This window comes from Candoia aspera, chromosome 1, assembly GCF_035149785.1.
Source record: "Candoia aspera isolate rCanAsp1 chromosome 1, rCanAsp1.hap2, whole genome shotgun sequence".
Classification (NCBI taxonomy): Eukaryota; Metazoa; Chordata; class Lepidosauria; order Squamata; family Boidae; genus Candoia; species Candoia aspera.
Window position 1 is genome coordinate 27,452,706 of NC_086153.1, and position 18,214 is coordinate 27,470,919.

At 38.5% G+C, this 18,214-nt stretch overlaps 1 long non-coding RNA gene across 1 annotated transcript; it reads right to left on the reverse strand.

Annotated features, from left to right (window-relative positions):
* Positions 1-952: 952 nt before the first annotated feature.
* On the reverse strand, positions 953-12,696 carry LOC134487191 (uncharacterized). Its single transcript, XR_010066835.1, has 6 exons — positions 12,642-12,696; positions 12,422-12,529; positions 11,382-11,463; positions 5,885-6,014; positions 2,593-2,710; positions 953-1,113 (listed from the first exon to the last, which is right to left on the reverse strand). It is a non-coding gene; the product is annotated as an uncharacterized LOC134487191 (long non-coding RNA).
* Positions 12,697-18,214: the final 5,518 nt, after the last annotated feature.

Below are 18,214 nucleotides of genomic sequence, written 5' to 3' on the forward strand. Positions count from 1 at the left end.
TGATAACCAGTTCCTTGGATTGCACCCCAGAAGCTTGCCAGCAACCAGTGCAGCTTATGGAGCAGTGGAATGCCCATCACTGCCTATGCTGCTGTATTCTAGAGCGGTTATAGCCTCCAGGTGATCTTCAAGGGCAGCCCCATGCAGTGTACAGTGTATCATAATTCATAAAGCTATACTGTAGTTTGAACAATTTTGGTTTAATTAGTTATATCAACCAAGCAACTGTGGTTTGTAAAATATTTTTTTACTGTAGTCTGTGATCAGCCATTTGTGGTTAATTCAGTAAGCCACTGTTAAACAAATCTATGGATTAGTGTAATATGTGAACCAGGTTGATGTCTTGTACAGGCCTCTTTCTCCAGGTCTCCAGATTAACAGTAAACCAGCAATTTACCCCTCTGCTTGCCAGATGTTTAGGGACTATAAATCCATAAACAGCTGAAAATTCTAGTAATTATAGTTGCAAAATATAAGGTTGGAGAATCAAATTGATCAAGGCATCAAGCTGGGTAAAGTTGTACTAAATAAATACAAAAATATTTTTTTTCAAAGGCTGTTGCCCCAGCATCAGTAGGACAACTCAACACTACCCAAGATTCCAGTGGATGCGTACAATTGTACACACATTGGTAGTCCATGCAATCCAGACCCTTCTGTGATAGGAAATGTGATGTACTGAAATGTTCTTTTTGATTGGTACATGAAACATTTTACTTTTTCCTGGTAAAATGATTGCAGTGCCAACTGAATAAAATGTTCACATAAGTCTATGCCTGATAATTAAAAATAGTTTTTAAAATATTTCTTTCCCTTTGAAGTCTATTTTGTTTCCTTGTGTGGAATAATGCAAAGGTAAGGATATGAAACAAATCAATTTTAGAAATTGAAAGTGATTATTATAAAGGGAAAATAAACATACAGAAAACATTGGTTCATTATAGATGTCAGTGTTTATTTTTCATCTTTTGCCTTCTGTAGCAGCAGTAGAAACAGCAGAGGAGACAAAGAAATGCTCTGATAATGAATCTAGCCTTGGCTGTTGTCCCAATTATTACTTTTCTCAGTATTCAAACCCAAAGCAGAAGCATTCAATCATTAATTTTAGGCTCACTGAAAGAGATAATGTGGAAATCAAAATTTGGTAAAGAAAGAAAACATCTTAAACTTGAACTATACATCCTGAGACCTCAAGGCTTCATGTTATACCTTATGCTCTGAGATGAAACAGAATTACTCTAGATCAATTAAGCTTAAAATTAGCATTACTAACACTAAACAAAAGAGACATTTGGTTATTGTGAAATGTCCTCACCTTTGCTGCTCTATACAACCCTGATTCAAATCTTATCCCCCGCCACAAAAAAATTCACAGCCATGTAAATTTATTAAAACTTGAACAGCCAAAGAATATTTCTGGAATTATTCTTTCCTTCCTCTTCTATTTTTATTGCTTCCACACAAACAACCAAGATAGTGAACATTTTTGTGCAATCCTTAAATATCTCCTCTAATTTTAAAAATGGATGTCCATGTATTACATGTATTACAGAAACCAACCTCTGCATTTAATGACTATGCATGTTTATAAGGCAAGGTAATTTATACCTTGATTAGGGAAACCACTGTGGACTAGTGTACAAAATAAGAGGCTGGGCAGCAACATCTCAAAAGGGTTTTTTCGGCACATTGCTGAAGGTTAGACTATATGATTTTTGTGGTTCTTTCCAACTCTACAATTCTACGATTCTATGCAAGGCAGTCTTTGAAAACAACTCCGGGTTCAGATGCTGCACTTGGTCCCAAATGCAGTGGTCAGACTGCTGCAGGGCAACTCCTCCATTGCAGGGTAACTGATTTTGAGATTGCTGCACTGGCTACCAATAGGCTTCTAGGCGTTTGGCATTGCCAAAATTGATTCTCCCTCTCTGGTCTGGATATCTTGAGGGGGATTGCTGGGAGTCCCTTCTCTTCAGGAAATACATTGGGCAGGTGGCAGGCCTTCTTGGTAATAGCCCTCAGGCTTTGAAATATGCTTCCCCTGGAAGTACACATAGCACCCCTCCTTGCATTCTTCAAAGGAACTAAAACATTTTTTTCTAGCATATTTTTTATCTTAATGGAGTAATTGCAAACATTCCATCTTGGAATGAATGTCTCATTTTCATTTTAACTTATTTATGTTGCTACTGCTTTGTTGTACACTGCCTGTTGTCTCACAGTTCAGGTGGTCTATAAATATTGTAAACCAATCAACCAACCACAAATAAATAAAATCTAGGAGAACTTCCAGACTAGCAAGTTATAGAGATACCCACCCATTTGTGAAGCAATATAATCATGGTCTACATCAGTGATATATCACCATAGCAATGGCTAGATGGGCTAGCATGTGAAATCCATGGTTAAGACACTTAATCAAGGAAGTGGTTTTAGGAAGTATATACCCTGACACATTGTTTGTCATTTTGCTATTTTAAATAATGCAGATTTTTGCTGTTGCAACATGTGTACTCAAGCTGGCATCCATATATCATTCTTCCCTATCTGTCTATGCCACTTGCCATGCCATCCACTAACACCAGGACTTACTATTTTTTACAGCAGCATACTCCCTTCAGAGTGGTTTTCACATAATTAGTTTCCCCAAAACATTTCATTGTTATGTGTCTGCAACCGTATGTGCACTGATTTGTGTTTCCTTTGAATCCTGCATATAGAAAAAGAATTCAGTTAGGAATTTGTCATTCCATATTCTTTATGTTTTTTGTCCCTCATGCAGAGGTAAATATATGGAGATGAATCTAACGACCTACAGAATTAGCTCTCCAGCCTGGTTATCTTAAATTTAAGAAAACTTCTTACATTATTCACTGTGCATACATTCCAACTATACAATGTCTTCAGCAGTCCTTTCTACCACAGTTCAGACCAAATGTCTTGCATTACATGTCCTATCATCCCTGACATAGCAAATAAAAAAATTCACTGAGGTAATCTGATGTGTGTTGGACTAGGAAAGACTGGATTACAGCATTAACCAGAATTTAATCTACATATTTCAGATCATTTGCAACTAACTACGTAAGTGATACAAACACATAGCATTTACTGTATAATTTTATGGTGACAGCCAAAAACTAACCTTGCTTTTACCTGTAAGACAAAAGGTATCTACTGACCTGCACCCTCCCCCTGAAAGAAACAATTAAAGCCTAAACAGCATGATTTCATCAGCATAGACAACTTTGAACTAGACAGACCAATGGTCTGTCTCAGTATGAGGCAGTTTCCCAGGTTTCACAGTCCGCATTATGGAGGAAAACTATAGTAGATAATGAAGTAAATGTCAACTGATTCAAATGGAGAACAAATGTCCTGCTTCTATACTAATTGGGTAAGCCACTTGACTAAGGTTTTTGTCCATGTCATTGACATGGAGGATCCTGCCTCAGTGCAGCAACTGCAGAAAACATGTGTAGTTAGGTCTTTCATGGATTAAATTCCATAAGTATATTCACTACATTATCATCTGAAATAGAATAATTAATGTCCTTCTATAACCTGACTCCTCTCTTTAAGACTAACACTATTACCAGTTCTTTGAAAGTGAGTTTGGTGTGGTGGTTAAGGCTCCAGGCTACATACCGGCAGACTGGGAGTTCTAGTCCCACCTTAGGCACAAAGACCTTGGGCCAGTCACTTTCTCTCAGCCCTAGGAAGCAGGCAGTGGCAAACCACTTCTGAAAAACCTTGCCAAGAAAAGTGCAGGGACTTGTCCAGGCAGGCACCAGGAGTCAACACCAACTTAAAGGCAGGCACACACACACGCACACACACCAGTTCTTTAATTCTTTATTTTTGCTCTCTTAACACTTTCTTCCCAGTTCCACTTACTATACCTCTCAACTCTTATTTATGATTTTCTCAAACAATTTTCCATTTGTTACTGACTGTAATTTCAGCTCTCACACCATTCCACTATTCTATTCTATACTGTACTATACTATATTATACTCCTATTAATAATTCTCATTTTTGTTTCTGCAGTATTGCTAACAGGAGACTTTCTTTCATTTATTGTTTAACTGCTATCTGACTTGTTGGCACATAATCAATTTGAACAGTTCTTGTTTTCTACTTTGGAAGGAGAATTTTGATCCTACCACACTCTACAGTAAAAACAGCTCTGCAATCAAATACCAATCAAATTTTCTACTGTTTTGTGTTATCTACTTGGGCAAAGAAAAATGTCTAAGCATATTAGAGAAGGAAATTATTTTAATGAGAAAACTCTTCTTGAAGTCATAAAAATAGGGAGCCAGCTTGCACTTAATAGTAACATGAACCCCTAATTTATATGAATCCTGACAAAGAACAATAGCAGCCAGGAAAGTATAACCATTGTCTGTTAGGAGGAAAAAAAGGGGGAAATATTATGATCAGAGAGGCAAAAGCATTAAGGTGGCAAGCCATTTTTTCCTGGTGTGAAATTTTGCAGATACAATTTAAGAGGAAGGTGAGAAAAGAATCCTCATAAAAATACAAAAATCAGAGGATGTTAAACCTCAAAAAATGGTTCTCAGAACGCCAAATGATTTGCTGTATTTGACATATCTTCAAATGATATTTTTAAGGTGCATTTTTTTTAGTTTTGCTTTCACTTTTGATGAAACTTCCTCCACTTTCTAGTGCATTTTCAGTTTCTGCTCAGAATCTCAACTATTTTTTATCCAGTTTTTATGTTCCTGTAATTAGGCTTTAAGAAAAATCAGTTCCATTAGCTCCAATGCAAGATTTTTTCCTAGCCTAAATGCTTTGTAAAATAGGATTGAAATAAAAAAGCTTCAGCCACCTTACTGACTGTCAGTTCCACTGCCATGGTTTAACTATGACAACAACCATGCATATTGATAAAGATAAAGAGACTTGCCCATGTTGGGATATTTTGCACTAACTTATAACATTAGAAGTTTAGAATGGTTCTGAGATTACACTTGGAAACAAAAGAAAGCACTGTTTACAGAATTATCAATAGTTACTAGTTCTGGTACCTAAAGATAGCCTCTATATGCAAAGACAATGTGTCTCTAAGTTATAAGTTGATGGGAAACAACCCTAGAAGGAAATCATTGCTTTCATACCCTACAATCCAGTGAGAACCCATAGATACGGATGCAAAAGAAATGGAACCAATTTATAAGATATATCAAAATGAATAATACTCATAGCAAGAAATAAGAAACTTCTTCTGGTCAAAAATTTATGTACACACACAATTTCTGGTGAGACATTTTTCTGCAATATCAGCATTTCTCAAAGTTGCATGAAAAAGAAGTAGTTACATAGAAAAAGATGTTATATAGGATAAGTTTAGATTTTTTTTTAAAAGCCTTCATATCTACATATTCCATTCACCCAGTTTCAGTCCCATCACTTTCTCAGTCCTCTTACACCTTGGCATTTTCTTCACTCCCAGCTGTGTCTGCTTGTTTTTCCCATGACCATTTACCACGCGCTCCCACCATTCTTTCTCTTGAAAACCATCTGTGTTAGGGAAAATTGCAAATGAAAATTGACATATCCACCAACAATTTCAGAAGATACCATTGTGATCAAAATGTAAGCAGAATATTTCCCTTTCAGCAAAGGAGTTCAGATCAAACTGAGTTCAAGGGAGTAAATGGCTCACAGCAAGACATGTATACATAAGATAGGATTGATCAAGGTCTACATGTTTCAATTATTATTATCTTCATCATCATCATCATCATCATCATCATCATTATTGCCTGGTCCTGCAATATTCAGAATCTATGTATAAATTCCATTCACTTCCATATTCAGGTTAACAGTAGCATATCCACTGAACCTTTGTACTTACTTTTTACAGCAATAAAAAACTTTCCTACAGACTCCAATGAACTTAAATTCGGGATATAAACATTCCCCCATCTTGCAGTAGCCATCAGCAGCATGACATTCTTTTTCTGTTTTAATTTTATTTCCAGTTCCTACAATAACAAAAAAGAATTGGTCAGAATTAGCCTTATCCTTACGTGCAGCAGAATGAATGGGGAAAGAAAGATTAGTAAATGACTGAATGGGACCCACCATTTCAGTTTGGTACTGGCTATACCCATGCATATGGTCTAATTAAAGCAGTGAACTGATAATTTATTTCTGCAAATGTGTAAACATTGGCTGGGTTTGGTGATGAATTGGATGATGGTCAAGATGATAAATACCTATACAAGTAAGACTTTTAATTTGCATTATAATTATTGAAACAGTTGAGTTGAGTTGCATAAAAAGACAGCTGAGAATAGTAATAATTTTTCTTTAAAGAAGAAGCAGAATATTTTTAAAGAAAAGAAAGCAATCTGAGTGAGATGGGCAGTGACTAAATTTGAAAAATATATAAATAAAATTATATATATTATATCATATATATATATAAATACAGTAAACAATAGGAGAATGGGAAGTTTGAAACCGAAGTCTCTATAGTCTGAAAGACCAATCAAAATGCTCCTTAAACATTTAATGAGAAATCTGGAGGGAAAAAAATCAAGAACAGTGATTATTTTAAGGAAAGACACAGTATGCAAGGAAATCTGTCTAACAATAATTATTGGTAAACAAGATCTATAACATGCTTCCCCAAGTTTTGGGCCAACCATTTCCAACTGTCATGCAGTCTCAATATATCTGGACAGTATCAGTTGGAGAATATTGATCAAGATGATTTTTATAAAGAGAAAAAGAATGTAGAATTAAAGCCCTATCAGTTGGGATTAAAGGGTTATATAACTTACAAAGTTCTATGAACATTAGTTTCCAAAAGATATCTGAAGTTTGCTAGATGGTCGGTCAGCAAGGTCCAAAGTGTTTTATCATGGAGTTGGCAATCTGCAGACTGGACATGATATTAAGGGAACTGTGTTGTCTCCCAGGTATAAAGATCCAAGGCATGATGGAGGAGCTGATGAAAACTACTGAGAACTATCTCTTTCTTTTGTATCATGTTGGAAAAACTGACACTGCCAGAAAGAGCCTGGAAAGAATATCAAGAAACTATGAGGAGCTAGTCAGGAAGGTAAAATAGTTTGGAACACAGGTGATGTTTTTGTCTATTCTTCCAGCAGAATGTAATGGCTCAAGAAAGGCTCAAAGTTTAAAAAGATCTTGATAGATTTGCACTTTGGGCCCCATTCAACAATATGCAGTTCAGTAGTGAGAAATTCAAGGTTCTTCACTTAGCTATGAAAACCCAGATGCAGATACAAAGTGGGTAATACATGGCTCAGCAATAGTACTTCTGAGAAAGATCTGGGTGTCCCAGTAGACAACAAATTAAGCTGCAGCTGCCAAAAAAGCCAATACCATCTTGAGCTGCATCAACAGAAGTAAAGTGTTGAGATCATGGGAAATTATAGCTCCATTCTGTGCAGCACTCATCAAACCACACTTCAAATACTATGTTCAGTTCTAGTCACCACACTACAAGAAGCATGCTGAGGAACTGGACAGAGTGCAGAGAAGAGCGACAAAGAGGGTAAGGGGCTTGAAGGCTAAATCCTATGAAGAACAGTTATAGGAACTGGGTATGTTTAGCCTAAAGAAGAGAAAGCTAAGGAGTGACATGATAACAGTCTTCCAGGTCTTGAAGAGCACAACAAAAGTTGACCAAAAATAAAGTCAGAATGATTTTAAAATATATAAAATATATATTTTTTAAAATCCCTTCTCACCCCTATGGGTGGTACGTGTCTTCCTCAACCTTGGGTCCTCTACCAGAGGCTTGGGAGTTTGAGGGTTCTGCGCAGTATCTTAGCTGTTCCTAGCACTGCACTCTTCTGGACAGAGAGCTCTATGTTGCTCCTGGGATCTCTTGGAGCCACTCTCCCAGCTTGGGAGTCAGAGTCCCAAGTGCCCCTACCAGCACTGGGACCACTTTGGCCTTCACTTTCCACATCCTCTCTAGTTCCTCCTTCAGGCCCTGGTACTTCTCCAGCTTCTCATACTCCTTCTTCCTGGTGTTGCTGTCACTTGGCACCGCTACATCTATCACCACTGCTGTCTTCTGGTCGTTGTCTACTACCATGATGTCTGGTTGACTGGCCAGTACCTGCCTGTCTGTCTGGATCTGGAAGTCCCACAGGATCTTAGCCCTGTCATTCTCCACAACCATCTGTAGAATCTCCCATCTGGACTTGGGAGGGTCTAGTCCATACATTGTGCAGATGTTCCTGTACACAATGCCAGCTACTTGCTTGTGCTGTTCATTGTATGCTGTTCCTGCTTGCATCTTACATGCTGCCACTATGTGTTTAACTGTCTCTAAGGTCTCTCTGCACAGTCTGCACCTTGGGTCCTGTCTACTGTGGTAGACCCCTGCTTCTATGGATCTGGTGCTTAGTGCCTGTTCTTGTGCTGCTATGATCAGTGCCTCAGTGCTGTCTTTTAGTCCAGCCCTTTCCAGCCACTGGTAGGATTTCCCAAGGTCAGCCACCTCAGCTATCAGTTGATGGTACATCCCATGCAGGTATTGCCTTGCCATGGCACTACCTCTGCTTGATCTTCCTTCCATGTCTGCTGCTGCTTCAGGCATTCTCTCAACAGCTCATCGTAGGTGCCATCTTACCGATGTACTCCTGGATGCTCTAGGTCTCATCCAGGGCAGTGGCTTGGACACTCCCCAGATCCCGCCCTCCCTCTTTCCTCCTGGTGCATAGTCTCTGGGTATTGGACTTGGGGTGGAAGCCTCCATACACTGTGAGGAGCTTCCAGGTCTTCACATCAGCAGCCTCCATGTCGTCCTTTGGCCAGCTCACTATACCAGCAGGGTATCTGATGACAAGCAGGGCATATATGTTGATGGCATGGATCTTGTTCTTCCCATTGATCTGGCTCTTTAGGACCTGTCTTATCCTTCGGTGGTACTTGGATGTTGCTGTCTACCTTGCTTCCTCATTGTGGTTCCCATGTGTCTGTGGGATACCAAGGTACTTGTAGCTGGTCTGTATGTCTGCTATGTGGCCTGCTGGTAGTTCCACCCCATTGATCTTAACTACCTTCCCTCTCTTTACTACCATCTAGCAACATTTCTCCAGTTCGAATGACATCCCAATGTCCTCACTGTAGATCCGTGTCAGGTGGATCAGTGAGTCAATGTCTCGCTCACTTTTAGTGCTCGTGCGCGCGCACACACACACATATATACACATGCACTGTGTGTGTGTGTGTGTGTGTGTGTGTATATATATATATATATATAATACAAGCTCAAGAGTGGAACTACCATCAGCCACCTCCTCTACATGGACAACACCAAGCTGTATGCTAAGAGTGAACGAGACATCGACTACCATATATATATATATATTAAAATATATAAAACAAAGTCAGTGTGATTACATCAACAATGACTGAGCTCTCAGCTTAATAGCAATGGTTTATGAAAAGCTTTACAACCATTTAAATTATATCTGGCTCACATCTGCAAGACAATAAATTGCATAAAATAAATAATCTCTTTCTGGGAAAAGTAGTGGATCTGTACTTTCCTTCCTAATAAAATAATAAAAGACACAGTATAGGAGAATATGGATCGCAATTTCCAAGGCATCAGAGTCACAGGAACAGAACACTACAGACTAGATGGAGTCTTTGGTGAACATGACATAATTATGATATAAAATCAATGTCTACTGTCTTAGGTTCAAAGGATCTGCTCTTTCCTCAATTTTGGCATATCTTTTTCTTTGGAAAACAAATGATCAAATTATCTATCTTCACTTATCTTTTCCAAAGGCCTGTTTAAATGTGCTTTCTCCATCCATTTTAGAGAAGAGAGTTTCAAAGCATCTAGTCTATAGTGTTCTTGTTGGAGAAGGGCATAAATGCCAGAAATTAAATTGGGTATATGACATTCTCCTGTCAACTGGGAATGTTGAGGGTTGTTATTCCAACACATCTGGAAGGCTCAAGGATAGGGAAGTGTTGTTTTACGGAAATAAAATACAGATAGGGATATGTATGAAATGGAAAATATATTTTGTTTCAAAAACAAAGCTTAACACTGTATTCTAAAAGTTCTGTCAACCTATTCCAGCCCAGCTGTAATTCAGTAGAAACAAATCCAGAATGTTTTAGTTGTTCAATATTTTTCCCAGAACTAAACCCAAAGTGCTTTTGAGTGTTTCAGTCATGAGCAGGATTTGGAATGAACTTCTTGGGCTGCAAGTCTGGACAGTCACTAGACTTCAGGAAAGAGAGACAGAAATCTCTAACCCTTTACTCCCCTCTAGTGGTTGTCCAGATATTTACAGCCTAAAATGGATAGCTTTAGACTTTTTTAGGAACACATTTGAACTGTAGACCAGAATATATTATGTTGAAGCATAATTTGTTTTATTGACAGCACTGGAGGCAAAGACAAGCCTCAAGAAGGATGGGGTTACAGTCCCTCTTTATAGACTTGTGCAAATTAGAATATGAATGTGATTGGATATAGCAACCTGGCATTTCATTGGATAAACCAGTGTTTCTCAACCTTGGCAAGTCTAAGATGTGTAGACTTCAACTCTTCCCCAGCCAGCATTCTGGCTGGGGAATTCTGGGAATTGAAGTCCACACATCTTATATTTGCCACAGTTGAGAAACACTGAGATATAGTCTAACCATGTGCCTAGCGGGGTCAGTTAGCCCATTAAGGTGTAACTCTGAGGTAATGGGGCAGGACTACAAAGACAATGGGGTTTTGAAAGAACAAAGAGGCAGTATTCCCTGAACATAATTTATTTCTACAAAGTTACTTTCTTCTGCTTTCCCAGAGCTGTGCTCTCTTCCCAGTATTTTCTCCCAGCTTATCCACATTCCTTGGCCTTCTGAGTGTCTTATGGCTGAACTGACAAGTTGAGTCCCCCTGGGAAAGTGCTTCTTGTAAAGTGGGGAGTGGTTCTATTTGGATGAGGGGCTTTTAGCTGTGCTGCTAAATTCTCCTTCAACGTCCTTGAACTTTGAAGAATTTAAGAATTGTTTTTCTTGGTGGTATAAGTACAATGTTAAAACAGAGTAAGAAGAGAGGCCCTGGCCCTATGCTTCTGACTTTTCACACAAGAAAAAAATCCGTTCAATAAATTCCCTCCTCCAGGGCAGAAAAATATTTAATTAGTTCCAATTAGTACATTAAGGGGTCTCTTTAAAACTTTTAAAATAAACTTCCTCTCCAAATCTATGTTGTCTATGCCTAAATGCCTAATCCTAACCCTGCAGACAGTCAGGAACATGGTCTACCACCTTCCACTCTAGTATTTAAAGGTTCACCTATGTTATCTTTTTTGTTTTTTTAATGGTTGGTTAATTTTATTTTTTACCTGGAGTGAACAAGAAGGCTATGCAGAAGAGCAGGCAGGCAAGGTAAAGGATCTTCATAATAAAACATGTAGGATCCTGACACTGGCAAAAGGTAAAAAACAAGAAAATATCATTGAATTATGTCCACTTTTTCTTTTGCAAGCAATAGCCCCTAAATTAATATATTTTGGTGCATTATTTTTTCTATCATATACATGGTATGCACTTTGGACAACTGCATTGCACAATTCAAAAAAATGCAGATTTTTAGTATAACAACATTTCACTTTCTACTGATTTAGGAAGCACCAGTTAGGTGGTAGCCCCTGACTGACTTGGCAGAGCTCAGAAGCTAAGCAGTATTAGGAGATCACTGGGAAATATTCCATGTAAACTGTTAAAATAAGTTAAAAGTTTTAAAAAAACAAAGACAATGATAAAACATGAAACTACTTTTGTACCTTTGCCAAAAAAAAGTATATAGTATCCATATCATCTGCAGGTCAAGCTCACCTCAAGGGTGTTTTTATGTTTATGGATTTATTTAAGCCGTTTGTACACTGCCTCAGTCACTAAAATAACTGTAGGTGTCTTAATACATCAAAAGTTTTAGAATAAAGAAAGGAAAAACAGAAACTAATGACAAGCACAATATACTGTAATATACGTCAAGGAAGAAAACACCATAAACACCACAGCATGAAAATGTCCAGCATCAGTATCAATGTGAGGTCATAAAATACCCTGCCCCAGTGCCTGCTGAAAAAAGCCACGGTTTAAAGGAATTCTTTGGCCTCATGTAGATGTTAAACAAAAGTGGGAAAGCATTGGGTCCTGAGGACCCCCACAAAGTAGGGGCCTTGGGCTTGAAGTCTCCCCCACTACCGCACCAAGTGAACCAACTACAAAGAAGGAAAAAGAAGCATTGCTCGCTGACAACTTGCTCCTTCCCAGATGCATTTTTGTGGCCTCTAGAGCTCCAGACACTTGTGAAGGATCTAACATCTCCCCAAACTCTCCAAAACAACAAAGAACATACTGTCCAAATGTTGCTACTCACTGTGTCACTGGTCCAAATGAATGCATGAAGAGCACAGGCATTTGTTGCTTTGTGTGAGCCAGACCCTGTGAGGATTTCAAACCCTTTTTCCAAAGCAATTCACAAAGCCTATGAGGGAAAAGGCATTAGAAGAGAAAGCCAAACCATACCTCAGCCACTGTGGCTAGCTGGAGCCTTTTTCACTCTCAGCCCTTATATATTTAATCAAAACACTACACACCATAAACAATGAAGAAGTGATTAAGACTCCCTGGATCTTAGCCTTCCTCCTTCCTGTTGTTCACACTGGAAGTGAACTTTGGTCCTGTCAACTGGGTAGTCAAGAAAAATGGCTGTTCTGTTGCCATGTGACCAGCTGCCTTAGAATTTTCCTCAACTATTACTCAGCAGCAACCATTATAATAATTCCATAACAGATGAAGGAAAGACAAACAGAGCTATTCTGTCACTTCCCCACTCCACCCTTTCTCCACTAATCAGATGGTCTCTTTAACCAATGTCAGAAGTCAATTCACATTGGCAAGGCCACTGGGAAGGGGGATGGGTGGATTAGACATCATCCACTATGCGACGCCCCGTGCAACAGGGCTGAAAATGGCTGATTTTACATAATAGAAGGAATCATCTTCAAGTAAAGTCCCTGGGAGGAGGAAAGTCAGAAATCAGAAAGAACACAATGGATTGGCAGTATGCTGTTGGGAGAAAAGGGTCAAATAAAAAAGTTGTGATGGGAGGGAGGGAAGGAGATTCCTCAGAAAGAGAGAAATCAAAGAACAAAAGGCAATGTATGAATCAATATATGGATGTAGTAAAATTCAGGATGTGAGGAAAGATATGGAGAGGCCGAGTGAATGGTGTTTATGTCAACTAAAATTAGAGTTTGTTTGTTTATTTACAGGACTTATATGGCCGCATATCTCATATAATTATTCTAGGCAGCTCACAACAATCCATAAAAACATAGCTAAAAACAAAAGTACCTTTCCCTCCAGGTATCAGACCAAATATCCACCCAGCTCAACCTCTCTTTTTCTTTCTTTTTTCTTTTCTTTTCCTCCCTGCCTCCAATTTCTTTCACTTACCACTTCATGCTCTTCTTTCTCCTCTATGTATATCTGATTATCCTAAAAGAGAATGTGATGGGTATGTATGTGGGCTTGGTCAGCCTATATCAATTTTTCTCTTTTTCATACAATGCATGGTCTAATCAGAAAGTTTTGTTTAGGAAAGGAAGCATTATTTAATGAAGGGGGGGCATTGTCATTAACCATTATAGGATATTTTAGTGTTTTCCTTTAATAAAAAGTGTCTTACTACAATATCTGTTCTTATCCATTGTCTGCCTCTGTCTGTGAGTCTGTCTCTAATTTGACTATTTTTAGTCCAGCTTTTAAAATCACCATACAGTGGCTGGATTCACATATCACCTAGTGTGTTGTATGAACCCAGCCAATTTTCAGTGAATTATAACAAACAAACCACAAACAAAGTGTGAACCCTCTCAGAACTGATATTTTAATGCATATTTCTCTGTTTGCATTTTTATTTCTAGTGGTTGTTGGGTCTGAACATCTATATCTTCATCCTGTCAGAAGTTCATACAGCTGCTCATCTTCCAGTATACTTGTCATAATCATTTGCTAGCCCAGTTGTACTTTCTATTGGATGAGCTAGACAAACTATAGGTAAAAGAATTGATGGGATCACATTTGTCAGTATTTGCCTGAAGAGGTCACTTGTCCTCCTAGTATAAAGTCATCCATGTTGCCAAAATGAATGTGCTACTTTTTAAAGGTTAGAGTTGATACCTCTCGGTGGTGGTGGTGGGAAACAAAGTGGCTAAATGGGAAAGTGCATAATGCTCTTGTGTTCAACTCTAAAAAAAACCTCTATATGAGGGAAGACATGAAGGATGATAAGAATGTAAAATGACAGCAGTAAGTTTCAAGCAAATCTTCCTTTCCTTTCCTTTCCTTTCCTTTCCTTTCCTTTCCTTTCCTTCCCTTTGCCAAAATGTCAGAATAAGGCAGTAATAAACAGGCGTCTAGTCTTAACATTTCAGAAAAAACAAAGGGTAAAGAGAGCCCCTATACGTATTAAAGCTGCATATCACAGGGAACCATTCTCACACTTCATTATTTTTCGAGCACGCACAGTCCTTTCTTATTCTGTGGCTGCTGTTCTATATGGCAGGCTGTCATGCTTATTCATTGTGCTATTTGTTGAGGGAAGTCCACGTTCTCATTTTTCATTCATCTTTCACAGAAAGGAGAATGGCCCAGCATCCTACACACAGTATAGCTTCACCAGTGGAAACAGGGAAATCCCCTGCAGAACTAGTATCTCACATATTTCATTGTATGCCTGAGAAATGTTCCTTTGAATGTGTAATCTTCATTCTAACGCTATCAGGATTCAAATTCACCTCACAATAGCTCAATGAAATAGATTAAACTGATTGTCTTGATAGAAGGTTATAGTACATTGCAGCTCAAAAATGGGCAAGCTGAGGCCCTGTGAGTCCTAACTCTATACACTTACACAGAGAGGAAGAAAGAAACCAAATAACCAGAATAGGAAAAACAGAAAATCTTGGATCCAGACATCTGTGTGACATAACCCCATCCATTGTTGTTGCTATCTTCCCCATGTACTGTATGTCAGTATGTATGTGTGTATGTATGTATGTTATCTCCAATTGCCAAAACTTTAACCAATCCTGCTGTGGGTAAAATAAATACAACCAATTTAAATCCACAAGCCACTATATAATTGATAGATATTAGCTACCATTTCACTATCAAAACCAGTGTAGTATAGTGGTTAAGGTGTTGGATTAGGACTGAGAAGACTCAGATTTAAGTCCACCCTCAGCTATGGAGCTTACTTGGTAACTTTGGGGCAGTCACTCTCTCAACCCAACCTACTTCACAGGATTTCTGTGGTGAAAAATTGGGGAAGTGAATGCTATCTATGCTGTCTTAAGCATCTGATGGAAAAGCAGGATATAAATCTAATAAATGAATATCTTTCATTCTTAGTTGCCACTGGTAAAAACACAATATTTTGACTCACCTATAAGATTGGACAAGGTCCACATAGTTAAAGCAATGGTGTTCCCCATAGTAACATATGGCTGCAAGAGCTGGACCATAAGGAAGGCTGAGAGAAGGAAGATAGATGCTTTTGAACTGTGGTGTTGGAGGAAAATTCTGAGAGTGCCTTGGACTGCAAGAAGATCCAACCAGTCCATCCTCCAGGAAATAAAGCCAGACTGCTCACTTGAGGGAATGATATTAAAGGCCAAACTGAAATACTTTGGCCACACAATGAGAAGACAGGACACCCTGGAGAAGATGCTGATGCTAGGGAGAGTGGAGGGCAAAAGGAAGAGGGGCCGACCAAGGGCAAGGTGGATGGATGATATTCTAGAGGTGACGGACTCGTCCCTGGGGGAGCTGGGGGTGTTGACAACCGACAGGAAGCTCTGGCGTGGGCTGGTCCATGAAGTCACGAAGAGTCGGAAGTGACTAAACAAATAAACAACAACATAAGATTGGACAAATGGTAGAAATTCATATAAAAAACCAACTAGCCTATCCTTGTTTGTGCTATCTCATTTATCTCAAGCTCATAAAATGTCCAACTGACCCATACATCCCAAGCTTCTTAACGTTGCATAGTCAACTATTTCACAACCTTCCCATCTCTAATGGCAAGAAACGCAGGGCCAGAGCAGTTCTACCTCTCACTTCTAGCCCCTTTCATTAAGTCACTTTTGCAGCACAGGACAGCCATAAAGATCTTTTCAGTACTCTTCATATATTCTCTCTTTCTACTCTGCATTTCCCCATGTGAGTTGAAATCCAGGTGAGATGTGTAAAGGATATCTGGTGGCTCTTCTCATCTCATTGGATTTGAGGATGCTCTGTTTCCAGCAGAAACCACCTGTGATGGAGGTCAGCATATTCATACTATTTCTGTAGTGGAAATTTATGAGTTAAGAGAGTACACTAGATTGGTAATAAGAATCTAGAAGGAAGCTGTTAGGGCTTTCACTAGCTAATTTAAATGGAAATGAGAGAGAACCAATTTAAGCAAAGTTTAAATTCTGAACTTAAGCAAGATCTGAAAACCAGATTTAAGCAAAAGTTTAAATCCAAGTGTTGAAAATTCTCAAGATTTCCTTGCAGTAACAGCATATATTTTTGTTACATTCTTATGCATTTTATTTATTTAATATTGGCCAATCTTTTCTTCTTGACTTGCATTTTTATGGAGTAGTTTTCAGTATCTAAAACTAGAAAGTTGGACAGGTAAAATTAGCTAAGCAAGGCTAGGAAATCAGAATCAGATAAAGCCGGATAGATTGGACAGAGGCAAAGAAGAAAAGTTATGCTTTTCAATGTTGTCATGATTTTCCACCTGCTCCCCACCACTATCACAGACAAATAGGAGAAACAGGCAGCATTCCTTGTCAACTAAGTTTGTTTTAGGTTCCTCCGTCTACAGTTTTTCCCTAATTATTTTTTGTATTATTTCAAATGTGGAGGTTCCCCAAACCTATTGATTCCTGCCTCTTGTGCCCAAACAGTTTCATTTTTCTATATAAAGGCCAGATCTTGATATCTTACAGTTTCCATAATATAGCACCCACCAGATATATTAGAATGCAACTCTCACAATTCTTGTCTATCCATAAACATCTGAAGAATGCCAGGTTGGGAAAAGCTGCTTTGAACAAGAATCACAACTATTATTTTAGCCATGTGTTATATATTTGGTGTGATGAGCCTGGAGTTCCATACTTAATTATGAGAATTATAACACAAAAATAAAATATATAAAACACAAATAAGGTATAAATAAAGAAACCATAGACAGGCATAACCATAGACAGGCATAAGAGAATTTGCCTGCTTTTCATGGCTTGGGGAACTATACCTTGGTCCCAATACCTAGAGGACCACCTGTCTCTGGTTGTTTCTGCCTATCCAATAAGGTCTGTGTTAGAAGGGCACTTTGAATTTATAAGAAATGAGGGTTAGCTGAACCAGAGAAAGCCCATGTTTGAACAGAATACAACCCCTTTGCTAGCTTGCCCAGCAAATAGCTTCCACAAGTCATCATGATGGCTGTTGGGCTTAATGAGCCACATGATGAATATTCAAGTCTAATGAGGTACATACAGTGCATTTGAATGCACAGGTGCATAGACAGGGTGACTTTATGCTAGGATGGCTTAAAACAATGACAAGCCACAAACAAGAAGAGGATCAATATATAGTAATTGATAAATAAAAGTAACAAGAAGCAAGACATGAACTCTATAATCAAGAAGTACCCAAGACTAGCTAGACTCTTCCCTAAACTGCTTCCTTAACTCTAACAATATTCCATGGCATGATGGATGTAAACTGACTGGTTAGAGTCTAATACTTTTAGGTTATAAAGTAAGAGACAATGAGGAGTTAGGAGACCAAGTTGTGCATGTGTGTGTACGATGCAAAGGTGTATTACTTCATTGCTTTATCTCACTATCTTTTCTACACTGGGAACTGTTCCTGGAAGCAAGGAGCTACAAGACAACTTGTGGTAATTATCTGATTATTAAACTATGTAAGGGAAAGTCATAATGGCCACCTCTAATGGTGAAAGTTAGAAATGTATTAAGGGAGCAACTGTATCAAAGGTAGGATTCAGTACACTTATGCACTTATTGAATTGTACATTGTTGACTTCTGAGGTGCTTGTGCTCACCAGAGGCAAAGGTCATGAGAAGGAAGAAAAAGG